Raw genomic sequence first — 18,064 nt, forward strand, 5'->3', positions numbered from 1 at the left:
ATGTCATACTATTGACAAATGTTGATAGTGTTAAGTAAATTATTAGTTTAAATCACTCTGCAATCAATCGTAATTCAGTCGATTGAGAAGAAAAAGCGCGTATTGCTAGTCAAACATTTAAAATAACAAATTATAACCTCTAACCTGTCATAACAGTGCGACCAAACAAACGAACTAAACCGACCAATCACCACGCGCGGAGTTAGAATTTAACTGTGTTTAGCAAGAATTTCAAATTCCAATTTTAGTAAATGTTTTATTCAACTTTACCATTTACAATAAAAAATTTTAATTAATTTCAAATTATGTACAATGTTTTAGTAAACAAAATATATTTCTATAGTTAAAATTTGTGCAATTCTTATTTTCATTCAATTCCTTGTTCCTATTGTGCAATTTAATAATATTCATATCAATAAATATTCTACCGAGAAAAAGACGTTGTCACGTAAAATCTTCGCCCGTAAAACCGACTTTACAGGCAACCATAATGTTTTTTTTTGTTAAAATTAAAAAAGACATTTAAACATAAAAACAATCATCTCTTCCATTCTGTCACATAATTGTTACCCTACCTGGGAGTCTTAACAAAATAAAAAAAACCGAGGTCCAAATCTTTTCGGGTTAGGAAGCTGGCCTGATGGACCCCTGGCCATGAAGATTCCAAAAGAGCCCTGTCCTTTAAATTCACTCCCTTAATTATCACATTCCTCTTTTAAAACTAACAAATACACAACATTAATGTAAATCCCACTCCATTAACATTGAATAATTAACATATATTATGGAACTACGAGGCTGCATGTTTTTTTCAAAGCCTGCTCTTTTGAGCAAACCAGAAGAAATAAAAAAATTAAAAAAAAGGTTGTTGACACCTTGTAACGACTTTGTACTAAATTTTTAGGTGCAGAATATAAAAGTATCAGCATACTGTACATATTTTATCATATTTTAGGTGTTGCATACAATGATATGATGTGGGACTTGAAAATACAGCTTTGAGGTAAGCATCTGTTAGTTATTCTAGTACAAGTTTACTTCCAGGTAAGCCTATGAAACAAACATCTATCTTACAAGAAGTTTGAATGCCTATCTTGGTATTGTTACCTATGTGTTTTTATTTTGAAATATTACACCCAATGACCCAATTCTCCTTCTATTTTTCAAAGCGCCTTGAATTAGTGTTAAAGAAAGGATATAATACCTTTTTTACTTGTAGATAAAAAAAAACACCAATGTCAAGTTAAATTTTAAAACCATAATCTTTGTTTACAAGCTCAAGTGGGCAGCAGTAAAATAAGTGGCCACCTCAACAACTGAATCATCAATATTAATAATTACGCTGTCTAAACCTACTAAACCCAAAATGTTGAACCAAATAATGTTATAGTTATTTCAAATTATGGCAGTAATATATTACACGCCACCATGACGATAGTATTAAATGTTGCGTAGAGTAAAGAAAACAAATATTTGCTTTCAAACTCATAAAACAATAACACAACAAATGTTTTGACACCTGTTTGTTTATAATGACATATCCGATCGTGTTGGTGGCCGCTTATTATAATATAGTTGAGATGGGGAATTAGTGTTTAACCTAGGGATATATATTTTTGGGTAGGGTACGATAAGCAGACCCGGTTTTTTATATCGATATTAGCAAACAACATTACTTTATTATAACTTTCGATATAACCAACTGATATTGATTTTTAACTAACTTGTATAAGCTATACACACTTTCAAATAGTAAATATATTTTAATTTATACTTAATAATAGACAGTGGAAAGCTCGTGGAGGACCGCGAAATGGTTTTAAAAGTGACATATCAACCGACCTGTTTGCAGATCATCTCTGTGAGTATTTGTACAGAAGAGAAGTACGGTTTTATAGAGAAGATTCTTCAACAATCATTGCTACACAGGAGACAACAAATAAATAATCACGCATATTTCGTATTTCCTGTTATAAATGTTTGTTATGTTGTTATAATTATTATTTATTTAATTTTTTCCTAGGCCTACTTCCAGTTCTAATTGTTTGTTTGATCGTTAGTGCTCATTTAAAAGATTATCACTATGAGCATTATATTAATTATTTTAATTTAAATTATGATTGTTATTATGATTACAGATATGTAGCTATGATATAAAACACGTATTTGATAATTGAATATGAATTGTACTAATCGATATAAAAACCGGGTCTGCTTATTGTACTCTTTCAATTTTTTACTTATAGATTATATACTTATTGATTATTTATTACAACTAATATCAAATTAACCCTTAGCACACCGGAGACAGAATAAACCGCAATGTTGTTAGGTCTTACAACACCAAAGACGAAATAATCCGCCAATCAATAAAAATATATTTTATAACTGTTTTTGAAGTTTATGAGCTCAATATATAAGCCACAATACTAAGTAATGTACTGGCTTGACCAAATAATTCAGTTGCAGCTGTCAGCTGGCCGCAGTAGATAAACAATAAATTGTTTTGATGCTGGTACGTGTTCTCCCACTCCTGTCTGTACGTCGATGAAGATACTATCCGCCACTACCGACTGTCAGTGGAGCACGCATTGTGCCTTTGGGAAGTGTTCTTTCATTGGCATTCCTTATACAAACAGTTGTAAAAATGTATTGTTACTATGTTTTAGGTATTATAGTCAAGTTTTAATTGTTTATTTTCTGTTGTATTTACACCATGGCTTCATCCCGATTTGTGTTTTGAAGTTTACCATACAACTGCAAAATCTATCATCAGAACTTATAAACTAATTAAGATCAGAATATCACACTTTATTTGCTTTCTTATCCTTTTACATAGTTTTCATATTTTTCATCACATGTATTTGATTACTCTCAAACCCGAATTTGTTTTTATTGAAATACTCCATTTTTATGAATAAATGTGAGTAAATCTAAAATAATACTAAATTTATATCGGCGTTCTAGGGGTTAAATTAAATGCGATAATCTTTGTTTAAAAGCTCAAGAAGTGGATAGCAGTATAATAAGTGGCCACTACAACAACAGGTATCGAAATACATAATTAGGATAAGCAACCACCTCCAGAATCACTTTAATCAGAAATATCTAATATAGGCTACAAACATTTAACCTATAGATAATCATAATTAGTAGTTCCCACCCGTTTTTATTTCACGGAATAACTATATTGTTTATCACAATGTTAAAAGTCTATAACATAATTTGGTTTGACATAACTGTTCAAAATTAATTCAAACAAAGTAAAATCACGTGTAAGGTATTTGAGTAAAGAATGTCTCCAAGTACAATGGTAATGTACATGTGTAAATTGTGTTTGTGTTATCTGATCTATGTATAATTATTTATTCGTATCTTTGATTTTATTGTTTGTTATATTGTAATAATTTATTTACGTCAATTATTCATTGTTCATATTTTCATCTGCATTGTTAATAATTGGTTAGATTTCTTTATATTTTGGACCCTTCTAAAATCTATTTCCTATATTTATCTACTTTTTTAATTGCTTTGCTCAAACTGTAAACAACGGATTTTTGTGTCGGAATGTAAAATAAAATAGGTAAACTTGTAAGACGTGTCTGTGCTTTAAAATAGTAAAAAGTAACTAAACGTTGCACTATTTTGTTTGTCACTTAAGTTTTATAAAGGCAAGATAGTGTTTTATTCATCTTTAAATGTGTTATTTTGTAAGATAAAAATAGCCAAGCTATATTGTAATTTGAAATACTTTTAACGTAATCTGATTTCAGTAGTTATATCAGGGATGTGTTACTCATGACTATCAATTTGATAATCATTAATATCGTGTTGGCCGCTTTTTATCAATATTGTTATTTGGTAACTTACAAAATATCTAACAATTATTATTTATGAATATCAATTGGTAAAATCTTTTTCAAATTAAACATTCCTAATTGATTGTTGTGGTGGTCACTTATTATACTGCAGCCAAGAAACGAAATATTTTAATATTCCTGTGTTAATCATCAGTATACACATCATAAACACAGTATAAAAATGAATGTCATTAAAATAGTGGTTATAGGAGATAAGATAAATGATATTGTAAACAAACACCACTTGTTGTAGGTCATGATTTAATGAGATTGTATTCATCAAGATGTTGGATATCAGTAATTCTGAACACATTAGTACAAATATTCAGTACGGATAGTCTAAGAATTACTTTGCTTTAGCAGAACTAATTGCATTATTGACTGACTCTTTGCACTATATTTTCCAGAAGGAGATCTGCTGAATCTATTGGCTTTATTTCAAGCATCACTTCCTTGGATAAATGAGAGTGTTGGTTGCTTCATACAAGAAATTTGGTTGCAATTACATCATGTCCTGTTTTCCTTTGAACCACAATTAGATGCAATGCTTACAAAATAATTTTTGGGTATTTTTTAATAAAGGTAGGAAAAATTAAACACACCATTGAAAAGGTGATGTTTTTTATTAATAAATAATAATAATAATGAATCATAATAATTAACAATAACAACAGAAGCAATTATATGTTATTTTAGTTGGCTTAGCAGCTGATTTTGTCAGCCGCCTTGTGCCTGAAGTGTGTAATGCTTCAATTTTAATGTTTTAGATGCATTTTTAATATATGTACAAGTCTGGAAGTTTTTTCCTTGTGCTTTATACTTTATTTTGATGAGCATTTGAGTGTTGTTAAATAAGAAGTAATTAGAAAAAAGAATTACATTCAATTGATAATCTATGACTATTTGTGCTTTTAGATCACACAAGGAAATTTCTACAATTATGTGTATATTATATATATATATATATATATATATATATATATATACTGTTTGTGAGTATTAAAACAATTTAACATTTAAAGTATTTTTTTATCTATAGTTAGCTAGCATTTTAAACTAATATGCATAACATTAAAATTTTCAAAACAGTTCTCATATAAGGTTGTTGCAATCAATTTATACTAGTTGGCTGGCAGCTCTTTTTACTTTTTTATTAGTATGTTATAAAACTTAATTTATTAATAAAGCACTAAAAACACGAGTATTAATACATCCAAAATGTACGAAATGAAAAATATAAGATCTTGATTACAAAGAATGGAGTTTCAAATTAGGGCTTTGTTGTGTCCATTTTGGCACATTTTATTTTTGTACTATACAATTAAAAATATATTCAAGTAAATAATTTATTATGTGTGTGTGTGTGTGTGTGTGTTGTAAGAAAAAAATATCAAGAATTTTTGAAATTTTTAAAGGAAGTCATTCCTGAAGAGGTTAAACTCCTACTTCGGGTATAAGTTTGGTGATATCCATTAGACAAACTGACCTATCTCTGTCAAAAAACCAAATTCCCATGTACATTGTCCGTAGTTACCAATTTTGCCTATAATAATTAGTTTGTAAGTCCTGTTCATTTTAATATTAATATATTGCAGAGTAATTCAGTTGTTACATTGTTTTTATGATTTTGGCCAGTAGTGCAGTTGGACGTGACTAACACTTTTGGTGAAACAGTTTCTTTTTTATTAATTAATATCTCGATTTGGTTTAAAGCTAATTAGTTTTTTGCGTTGCTTTTGGTGGGTTCATGGACGACATTCACTTTGTGGTCAATATTCTTAGTCAACCTTTAAGATTAATAGCTTTCATGATCACCAGCGTAAAGTGGAATCAAATGAAAGGACAAGGTAAAGGGAAATATTTAATTGGAAAATTTATTTTGGTGCTCTGCGTCAATATAAAGGAAATGTTAATGGCTATACGACTATGTTTTGATTTAAAGGTTGTATAGTTATTAAGTCAGATAGCGATTCGTCCCAGACAAGATTGTTTCAGTATATTATTGTTCGAATACGAGTATAAAGCTATAATTATATAAATATAATGTTCAATATCAGAATAAACTTACTTTGGTCAGTGTATGTAAATAATTAAATTAAGAGAGTAACGTTTTTTAAAGAGCAAAATAATATTTAACATCTATTTAGACTAAGACATTTATTTTGTGTACTCACAGTTTTTTTTTTTTTTTTTTTTTTTTTTTTTTTTTTTTTTTTTTTTTTTTTTTTTTTTTTTTTTGCATCATTGTAGACACCTCTTGCAGATATTTGTAATTGAATTCTTCCAAGTCTTTTTTAATAGTAAGTTATTCATTAATCAATAATATCAAAGATTTTTATTTGGTTTTAAACAACTCACAGGTCAGTGAGGTACAGTACGCACTACATACTTGTGTGCATTATTACACAAGTACATCAACAAAATATACGATTTATCACTTCGTTAAGTAGTCAGCTTTTTACATATACAAAAACAGTTTTTCAAAGTAATTACCAACTAAATATATATACTTTAACTAGGAATAATGCATAGCTGTTGATAACTAATGGTAGTATAAAACGAATGCATGAAATACATTTTTTAATAATTAACAAGCTACCAACCTGATTTTATTCATATGTAAAAGTATTTTACTGAAAGTACTATTTCTCATCTGTAATATTTTTGTTTTCAGATAGCTGCACCACAATAAATTTACAATTGTATACACAAAATGTTCACTGTTATTAATGAACACTGGTGAAGTGTACAATGGTTTCCAGCAATACTTCTACCCCAAGTTTGGAAGGAAACTTAACATATTGTTACCCACAAAGAATTAAAATGCTCCATTGCCCTGAGCAAGGAAGTACTAAAAGTTATTTTTTTATAATAGATAACACATACACATGAGAAATTCGAAGATTAGCATGCAATGACATGAATTTAGAGATATTATTCAAACAGGCGATAAATAATGATTTTTCCAATTTTATCATGTTATTTACTACAATTGGTTGTTTAAAAATAAATCTTTTAATGCTCACTTTTCGGTGTACGTAGTAGCTATGAATTCAATTAAAAGAATAAATATTTTACACTAATAGTAGTGGTTTAAATTGCAAAAGTAAAGGGCACATATTAACTAATTTTGGTGCTTTTATAGCTATGTATATGTATTACTATTTCCAAATTAAATTATGTCCACTCCCACAGATGATAACTCTTTTTATTGTTCCCTGTGCAGCTATACATGTACCAAACATGAACAGTTAAAAAGACACATGGTAATGCACACAGGTGAGAAATCATTTAAGTGTTCCCTGTGCAGCTATGCATGTAATAGGAAACTTAATTTAAAAAACCATATGTTAACTCACACAGGTGAGAAACCAATTAAGTGTTCCCTGTGCAGCTATGCATGTAATTGGAAACATAGTTTAAAAAAACCATATGTTAACTCACACAGGTGAGAAACCAATTAAGTGTTCCCTGTGCACCTATGCATGTATTAGGAGACGTGATTTAAATAAGCATATGTTAACTCACACAGGTGAGAAACCATTTAAGTGTTCCCTGTGCAGCTATGCATGTAATTGGAAACATAGTTTAAAAAACCATATGTTAACTCACACAGGTGAGAAACCAATTAAGTGTTCCCTGTGCATTTATTCATGCATTAAAAGACAAATTTAAAAAAGCATATGTTAACTCACACAGGTGAGAAACCATTTAAGTGTTCTCTGTGCAGCTATGCAAGTAATGTGAAACATAATTTAAAAATGCATATGTTAACTCACACAGGTGAGAAACCAATTAAGTGTCCTCTGTGCATTTATTCATGCACTCAAAAAGCACGTCTGAAAACACATATGTTAACTCACACAGGTGAGAAACCATTTAAGTGTTCTGTATGCAGTTATGGAAGTATTAGGAGTCAGAATTTACAAACGCATATGTTAACTCATACAGGTGAAAAACCTTTTAAGTGTTCATTGTGCATCTATTCATGCACTCGGAGAGACCTATTAAAAAGCACATATGCAAACTCATATGTTAACTCACACAGGTGAGAAACCATTTAAGTGTTCTCTGTGCAGCTATGCAAGTATTAGGAGTCACCATTTACAAACGCATATGTTAACTCACACAGGTTTGAAACCTTTTAAGTGTTCACTGTGCAATCTATTCAAGCACTCGGAGATGACCATATCTAAAAAGCGCATATGCAAACTCACACAGGTGAGAAACCATTTAAGTGTTCTCTGTGCACCTATGCATGTATTAAGATACATGATTTAAAAAAGCATATGTTAACTCACACCAGGTGAGAAACCATTTAAGTGTTCTCTGTGCAGCTTTGCATGTAATGTGAAACATAATTTAAAAATGCATACGTTAACTCACACAGGTGAGAAACAATTTAAGTGTTCCCTGTGCAGCTATGCATGTAATAAGAAACGTGATCTAAACAAGCCATATGTTTACTCACACAGGTGAAACGTGAGTTAAAAAAGCATATGTTTACTCACACAGGTGAAATGTGAGTTAACCAAATCAAAGTTGTTCCTTCATTGGTGTAGTCTTGGCCAAGAAATATTCAATAATGATGCTATATAACGGAAAATAATCTACAGTGAATTCGTCAAGGAGTGTGAGTTTGTGTGTGAAGACGATTCGCCGCGATTGCCATACATTACATTGCATTGATTCAAGAGAGCCAATATTAGGTTTCTATATTCGACATAATGTAAGTTCAATAAGTAATAATTCAATAATTAAGTAGTCATTAATGCGTTGAAAATCTTACTATATATTGATTAAAACTGTATATTTTGTTAAACCCCCTAAAATGTAATGTATTATTATTTACCGATATGTTCATATAATGTTATACAGAAATAGCGGTTAGTAGGTTATATAACTTAGTTTATCGCAATATTGGTTAATATTTATAGATTACCTACGAGAGTATACTTTAAATGGTAGTCTCAATTGTTCAAAACCTGATTTGTTAAAGAAATACTAATTTGAGTAGAATATAACTTTTGGTCACATTAAAACGTATTTGCTTAATTCAAATAGATCCGTGGCTATAAATTATTAACACATTTTGATTATGTAATTTCTTATTATTGTTTTTTATACAGAATCTTAAATGATCGATGATGTTAAAGAGTTTAATTTCAGTTATTCATTGTGATTAAGCTTTACTAAAATAAATGTATTGAATAGTCTAAAATGTTTTTTTTCTTGCAATAAAGTTTTCATCACTTTTAAATATTTGTATAGAATTATATCTGAGCCATATGAATTTTAATTTGTATTTTAGTTAGAAAACAATTAAACGTTTATTTTTATTAACGCAAGTTTTTATTTTTATTAACTTCCCTACTACACTTTGTTTTTATTTGCCTCGTTAATTTGGATGGCTTTTATATTGTATTTTAAAATATAACATTAGATAACTTCAATGAATAATGTATTGAGTGAAAATGTGATGATCTAGTTATTGAGATTACTGAGACATAATTCCGTATCAAATAATAATCTAATTCAAAAATTTTTAGTGGTATCTGTTGCTAAAATGTGCTCTCTATTGCGGTTTTTATTTTATGTAATTTATTAATAGATTACAACCTGTCATAATATTGCCAAATGACCTGTGTCATGTTATTGTGCTGTAAGAAATCACACTTGTAACACTTCAAAAATATTACAAAGGCCATGATATATTTTACTAGATATACATTAGTAAATCAATATCGTTCTTGAATAAAATAAATAGTTATTAATTAGTTATTACATACAGATATCATTCAATGCAGTCAAAAATCTTTTTAAGTATTACTGCATACATGAAAGACAGCTTACTGACCTTACATTCATTGCGTCTTAGTTTGCCTTGTATAATCATCACTAAGATTTAATGTGAATATTATTATGTTTTATATTTTAAACAGTATTTAAGCTTAGTAATGGTTAAGCTCTAATTACGCACTTAATTGACCAATTTAGATTATTTTCTTGTTAACACTTCAGCAGTATGTAGTCTGTAATTATATAGACACATTTTTAACTGCACGAATACGTGTACACGCAGACCGTACATATTTTTGTATAAATTAGATACTCTTTAATTGTATTTTCTTACATTGCTTACTAGATTTATTGTTAAACTTTAAAAACCCTGTAATTTGTGAGTAACCTCCTTATAAATATTTTATTATTTCCAACTGCCAATTTACTTATTATGCCTATTTTCAATGGGTGATCCATTTTTATCGGATTCCAGTTGCTTGAAAAAATGCTTAGTAATTATGTGTTGTGCAATGTTTTTTTAGCCATTTTAAAAGTAGTTTATATTTTCCTTGTATTAAAACATTTGTTTATTTGTCATTACCAAGAGGGAAGTGTTTCTTATATTTGTTAGTTATTTAGTTTTAGCGTAGATGATAAATGTAGGGTCAATCCATATGAAGTGGTCAAATAAAAGTTAAATTGGTTGCTTGTCTATTTTTAAATATTTTAATTTTTTATAAATTTACCATACTCATAAGAGGTTCAAAAATTATTTTTAAATAATTTTATCTTTTACCGTTTATGCATGGTAGGCATTTTTGTTTACGAGAATCTTGCAATTTTTGGTTTTGTAGACATTAGCGTTAGATTGATTATCACTCAATTGGATTATGCTAGAGCTTCCAAACCAACACCATTCTTCTCAGAAAGATCTCTTCTACAATATTTGTTATCTTCTTCATAGCTCTAAATGCAAATTTTAACTCCTAAAATCGTCCCCAAAGTTAGGTATTGAAAATTGGCAAAGTTCACTATTTGGAATCTTAAAAACCCAAGAAGGGATGATTTATCACAGTTCAAACTTTTTGTACGGTTAGATAGGATAGATTGCCAATATAAAATAGAGTTTTAGCCTTAATACATGTTTCCTTAATTTTTTTATACATTTTTGAAAGTTTAAAGCTTTATATCTCTGGTGGAACATGATATATAAATCCGATTTTTTCACAGCATGTACATATATATGGTGCTAAAGTAGTGTATACATTTGAACTTTGATATTTGATATTGTCGCCAATGTTAATATTACGCGAATTACTTAAATATAAAGGTGGTATTGGCCTATGTTTGATGAATTGCAGGTTTAATCTCAATGCATGTACTTAATGTGTTAAAATATGACTACAATTTAGTAACAAAACTTTTTAGCTATTGTTCTAGTTCTTTAGACATAGTTTTAAATTGAAATGAAAGTAATGAACAATGGTTTATGAAACAAATAAACCGAAAGTAGTTATAATAATAACAGTTATTATTGTAATAACTTATAATAATAATATATTATTATAATAAATTAATAATTATAAAAAGCCTATTATAATAATAAAAGTAACATCAATAAGAATACAGAACAAAATCTATGTGATCCTCATCAGTGAGTCAGATCAGTAAACAAGTCTGGACAGGAGCTCAGTGGACAAGTCTGTACTTGATTATGAAATCCCCTCTCCAATACCAGACATACCTGCTCAGTCAGTCCAGATACTTCATAATGTGTGGTTGTGTGGGTTAAGACACTTTGAAGTTTTACTTTTAAGTGAGTGCAAGTATTTTTTTAATCGGTTTAAAGTTTAGTTTTGAATTTAAAATTTAAAGTAATGCTGTAAATATTTCCCATTTAAACTTTTACATAGATTGTTTTATTATTAAAATGGATGAAGAATGTGCTATTGGAAAATTAGTAAGTGAAGATTGTTACAAATCATTTTATCGTCCATTTCTAAAACCCTGAAACATTTAAATGAATTTGAAGAAAGTGATCAAAATTTGTTTAAATTTATAGTAATGTTAAAAGTATGAGTGGGTTGTACTTTCTATGTCAGGATGGCAAATACTGGGCAAACTTTAAGTGCTCGAGTGAATAATATATTTATTAATCTAAAGCAATAGTAACATTTACTTGACAATTAAGCATTGATCTAAAGTTATTGTTACAAGGGTTATTTATTACTGGAGACTACCAGATGTACTCTAGAGCTGAAGGATAGAGTGACTTACCCAGCATCATGGTCAAGAGGCCCAACAGACATGGCTGCACGACGAGCGACACCGGGCAGAACTCTGGACTGGACTCTGTGCCCTTGTCTGACTCTGAAGTCTGAACTCACGTCTAAGTTTTGGTTTGTATACTAAGTTGGTGCTTCCCTCTCCAGAGGAGGCGGGGCCTCCCCTACTATGCCGCACCTTAAGAGTTCTGAGTCTTGATTGGCCAGTGGATTTTTCGGGGCTTCACGTGTGACCTATAAGGATGAAACTGGTTTCCCACAGCGGACCATTAGTGGTGAGCCGACATCCTGGATAATGGTTTCGATAATGTTATTTTTACTGCTTATGACCCCTCAATGTCAAGACTGTCTGAGGACATTTTATGAAAGTGTGTAACTCCCTGGAAATCTTCACTAGATTCTTTCTCAAACTAATCTATATAGTTAATGCCAGTCCTAACTTCTGATAATTCTGTCTGCATTCCCAGACACCCTTAATGCTCTAAGAAAGGATGTTAGGAAGGGTGTTGCCCTACAGAAATATCCAGGTGACTGTCTACTTTCTAAATTGGCTTCCAATTAGGATTAAAACGACATATAACAGTAAGTTCTTCTATTTCAACAATATGTGACTACCATGAACTGAAATACATATTCAAATATTTTTGGTAAATACTGCTATGGTCCATTAAAAGTTCATAGCAAGTCTATTTCTAAGGGCCTAAGAGAAATAAAACTTCACTTATCCTTGTAAAACCCAAATGATTCTGAAACAAAACTTAAAATAATCCCTGGAAAATCTCTGTGCCCGAACTGTTTTTCAAAATTAACTACTGTTTCAAATCCAGAGTCATCAGATACTTATGAAGGTTTGGCTGATGCCTATATTCCTAATGAAGAAGTTATTCAAAAACTAGATTATGCTTGTTACAATTTAGATTTGTCTCCTGCTTCTAAAATAAGAAAACTGAGTAGTGCAAAAAGACAAGCAGCTATTGAGGCCTATATCCAGAAAGATCCTGTTTTCTTCACATTTCCTTGTGTTGTTGCAGAAAATTTATGTAAAAATACAATGACTCATATAAATAAAAAAACAATCATGTCACAGATGAGAGGCAAGGGCTATTTGTTGCTCCTGGCTTGTGCAAGCGTAGCTTTAAAGTGATCGTGCTCGCTTACGCGTTGACGGATTTCGTTGAAAAAAGTACCGTTTGAATGGTTATAAAAAAATTAAGATAGTTAGATCTTGTAAAATTTGTATAACTGATGCAAAACCGATATATTTCAACTGAGAAAGTGTTTGTTGCTCGTGGCTTATGTAAACATAACTCTAAAAGTGATCGTGCTCGCTTATGCATTGACGGATTTCGTTTAAAAAATAACCATTGAAATTTTTACATATATAGCAAAATAGTTGGCGTCTTGTACATTTTTTATAACTGTACTGGCTTTTGTATAATTTTGACTATAAACATTTTTTAAATATTCGTTGTTACAACGACCCACTAAATTGAATGAAGAGGGTCAATTAATCAACTAGATTCGTAGCAACAACGCCACGTTTTGCCTGTTTAGTTGAATATTTCAAAAGCCCCCTATTTTAGTTTTATTTCATTGTATCAACGACCCTAAATTATATTAAATGTTTATATTGAAAGAACAAGGTCTTTTACTCAACCATTCTTTGTGTCAACAGACCGAAATATAGCAATATATAAGCAATGTGTAAATGGGTCGTAGCGACAGCAACCCATTTTCAATTCAATGGATAAAATATAGTAAGAGGGTCGTTGAGACAACGACCTACTTTAAGCTGTTCATAGGATCTTTTAGGCAACTAGGGTCACAACTGAATTCTAAAACATCGTTACTGTTATAATTATGTAATTAATCGAAAATGGATTTATACGAAGAATTTTCTTTAATAACCACCATTTATGTCGGAAATGCCTGATTTGCCATTAAAAAGGATATCTCCATGACGCATCTGTCATGCGAGCAAAATTGCGTGTGAATCTAAGGGTAGGCCTATCAACTGGTAGCTAGTAGGGTAGCTAGTGTTACATACAACCAATTTTACTCAATCTAATAACAGCCACTAAACGTAAAATTGTTAAAAGATAACTACAGTAGCATAACTAACAAAGAAAATATGTTAATTGACAACAAAAATTAAGATTGAGTATTGATACAATTGTATCACTTAAATGATTGAAAAATGCATCAATAATTATCGAGCCTTTTTTAATCGTTACATACTAGTCCGGTCAATTTAGACATTGGCCCTTGCAAAAATTTCCAGAAAGCTGAAAATTTGCATAAATGTTAGGGACACCATTTTTATGACATTGTGAAAATTCCCCATCGATCCCATGTCTGCAATACTTTTTATTCAAGGTCAAATTTTACAAAAATAGGTTTTTTGAACTTTTCAGTGAAACGGTTAGGTTTATGACAAAATATGTCAAACAAAAATTATAGATCATGCAATTATCTACAAAAATGCTCCTTATACTTTTTTCATAACACTAACCATTTTTTAGAAAAAACAATTACAAAACTTTCTTACGCTGTATTGTCTATAATATGAACACGTTTCCACGCCACCTATGAGTTAGTGTACCTAGCGCAATTTTTTAATGTGGTTTCCGCAGTAGGCCTATTTCACAGTCTATTCCTGTAAAATTTAATGAATCTTTGGTTATTCTTCTTTTTAGTCGTTGCACTCTTGTCAGTGTGGTCGTTGTCGATCAGGTACAGCTCGAGTGACAAGTCCCGTTATATTTGATTGTAACAGATTTTAATCTTCATCGTCATTAGGTATTTCCTCTTCTTCCCCTTCATCTTCTTTTCTCTCTCTATTTTATTCTTCTTCCTCATCTTGAGTAGACATAAATTGTACTAACAGCAATAAATCAGTTGTTTCGTCATTCATGTAAAAACCTTCTGTTGAATATTCAACATTTAAACACGATTGGCCTTGACAAGTGGTGCACGCTAGTGAACAAAATAAGCCTACTTTTTTTGCGGCCGCATCTTAAGTTACACCCCTTTTTGCAGTTCCAAAAAACAGAATTAATGAGGTTTTCTGGTTCAGGTGGAAGAAGCGTGTGGGATATGCTTCCAACCCCATTGTTCTGGGTCCAGTTGATTACCAAGCCACACACCTGAACCTAGTAATATACATGATAAAACTGTTGGTGAGCGGAAGCCGCTGTTGGAGGAAGGCTGGCTAATTGCACACGTTTTAATTACGTGTTTGTTTTGCAAAAGATAAGTAACGTAATTTGTCTATGGAAGTAAATTTTTGAGCTCCATATAAAGACAGAAGAAAGCGAGTTTCTGGTGAAGAGTTGATATCTTTGAAAGCTTGTACAGATGTAATAAAATTTTCTTTTTCAAACAATTAAAAAATTGTTGTTTTACCCCTTCGAAACATTACTAGTGTTGTATCACATCCAGTCATAGCATGTAAAAACTGGATTTGATTGAACCGATTGGTTATCTTCCCGAATAATTGCTGGCGCAGTTGATAGGACCTTCAATTGCTCTTCTTTGCCTTTATGATTTTTTTCACTCTAAGCTTGATTGATAATATCATGATAATTAACAAGAACACATACAATGTTAATTGTCCTAATTTCTGAGTAATAATGACTCTATTACCATAATTTAACTTCAATCGTAATTTAATTTCTCTATTATCAGCACTTACGTTATATTTTCTAATTCTTCTAACGTAAACTGGCAGTCATGACCTCTTTTAATATATGAAAATATTTCCCCCGTGGTGAGATACAATGCTTCATCTTGAGGACGGCCGACTTAGCCTCCAGTGGTCGGCTTAAAAAATTATACAAAGCAATCATTATGGTACTTAGCTTCAGCAGCAACTAAATCGTGTTCAAACCCGATGCGAGCAATAGTTTTTGCGGTGTCATCAGAACGAGACTGAGCTGCTTTCAAAACTGAGTCTTTAAATGAATGAGTTATATCGTTACAAATTTTACGACGAGATTTCTGTGCTTGTTTCTTTTTGTATTCCTCACTCAACTTGTCGGCGCAAAATAAACAATTTTTAAAAGAAAAGTATGACTCACTTACATGTGCTCTAGTACAAGGAGGACTTTTTGAGAGGTACTAGCTTATTCCTCTTCATGTTGCTGTTTTGCTGCTGCAATTGTACTCTTTCTATTGTATTGTTTGAGACACTGCACATGATTTCTCGCTGAATTTACATTCTTCAAGTAATCAGTAAATTGATTCCTCCCTTGAATACTCCCGTTAAGTAACGTATTCATGCCGCGATCAACAATAACACATTCACTTGAAGATAAAAGTGTAGTGCAAATAAAACACTATTGCGACATATTTTCAACAAAAAGTGAATACAGCACAAACTTTAGCAGAGAATATTTGAAATAACTACATGTTTCACTACGCAGAAATTTTAGAGACTAACGGTGATCTAGGTGCGACCTCAGAAAAGCAGGTAGACGGAACGGGCACTCGAACAATGGAATGACAGGCAGATGTTGTTCAAAGGGCACATGGTCCCTTAAAATTAGGTACTCCGTTTTTTTAATACCATATTCTCAGAATTATCAGTCAATATGAATGTATTAGTCACGCAGACTTATAGTTTTACTTATATTACACTCCCAATTGTATCATAGGCAGCTTAGTCGTGCTTATTATGGACAATACAGTGTAAGAAAGTTTGTAATTGTTTTTTCTCAAAAATGGTTAGTGTTATGAAAAAAAGTATAAGGAGCATTTTTGTAGATAATTGCATTGTCTACAATTTTTGTTTGACATTTTTTTCATAAACCTAACCGTTTCGCTTAAAAGTTCAAAAAACCTATTTTTGTGATATTAGATCTTGAATAAATATTTTGCAGACATGGGATCGATGGAGACTTTTCACAATTTCATAACAATGGTGTCCCTAACATCTATGCAAATTTTCAGGTTTCTGGGAATTAATGCAAAGTTACCCCTATGTTTTGGCTAAATTGACCGGACTATACATGCAGTTATTTTAGTAGTTGAGCAGTAAAAACACGTTAGGCAACTTCCCGCCTTTAATGCCTACACACTCAATAACTTCTTCCTCCATTTTAAAAATATACCCATAGACTGATCTACCCTTACAGAATCTAGAGCTAGACTGCCCCAGAACCAGGTGAGCAATTAGGAGGCGTGGGAGAATTTCGTTTGAAAACGGAAGTCTTCGCTCGGTAGCGGTTATTCACAAAAGTTCTATATTTCCGTGAGTTTTTTACACAGGTGTGTGCGTAAAAACAAAACGGATCACATCTATGTAACAAACCAAGATGTTTGATTTGTAAAATGTTAACCAAATTCGTCAAAATTCACTAGTAGCAAAACAAGTAAGGCATATCCTATCATTGGCAACTTGTCTTGTGAATCTAAAAATGTGATTTACAAAATTCAATGTAACAAATGTCCCTCAGATTACATCGGCTCAACTACAAATACCTTAGGACAAGAATGGCAGAACACCGTTTCCATTATAAGCACCAAGATTTTAAGAACACTCTAGCCACTCATGATCTAAACCACAATTGCAGTTTTTAAAACACATATTCTGTCAAACCTATTCGGCAAATGCATCAAAATTCAAACCAAGTTCACCTCAAAACATTAGAACAAGCACACTAATTGAAACAGCAAAATTAAACATGGACTAAACATGAGATAATTAGCCAAAAACGTCTAAATTTGAAATAAAAATGTGAAAAATTATTTAGTTCATGTCATCTGTATTTATTATTATCTATTCACTGTTTATGTACTTTTGTTTTGTATTATGCATTATATTAGGAGTTTTTACATTTTTAGAAAAGGATAGCCTTCGATTCTCGACAAGTAGTGTTCAATTTTATCATATGACAAAGGCTTATGTCCCAAATCCTGTTAGTTATTCTTATGTCTTCTCTAATAAAATTTCAATCGGCAATAATCCAAATTGTAATTATAAATGGGAAAGTGCCTTTTTGTTTGTTTTGCTTTTAAACATAAACTATTCAAGCGGATGTACATTCTTAGGGTCCCTGAGATGAATATAGGCTTATTCTTATTTCGAAAATCCCTCCGGGCTACGCCCCAATGGTTTCTAAATTACGAAATATTAAT

The 18,064-nt window shown here is 31.0% G+C and overlaps 1 long non-coding RNA gene and 1 pseudogene across 1 annotated transcript; both read left to right on the forward strand.

Moving 5' to 3' along the window:
- The first annotated feature begins 850 nt into the window (after nt 1–850).
- On the forward strand, nt 851–7,278 carry LOC124367455. The gene is made up of 3 exons (XR_006922901.1): nt 851–1,003; nt 4,268–4,442; nt 6,535–7,278. It is a non-coding gene; the product is annotated as an uncharacterized LOC124367455 (long non-coding RNA).
- Nucleotides 7,279–7,285: 7 nt separating this feature from the next.
- On the forward strand, nt 7,286–12,022 carry LOC124368095 (annotated as a pseudogene).
- Nucleotides 12,023–18,064: the final 6,042 nt, after the last annotated feature.

The sequence above is a fragment of the Homalodisca vitripennis genome, chromosome 8, assembly GCF_021130785.1.
Source record: "Homalodisca vitripennis isolate AUS2020 chromosome 8, UT_GWSS_2.1, whole genome shotgun sequence".
In the NCBI taxonomy this organism is placed as follows: Eukaryota; Metazoa; Arthropoda; class Insecta; order Hemiptera; family Cicadellidae; genus Homalodisca; species Homalodisca vitripennis.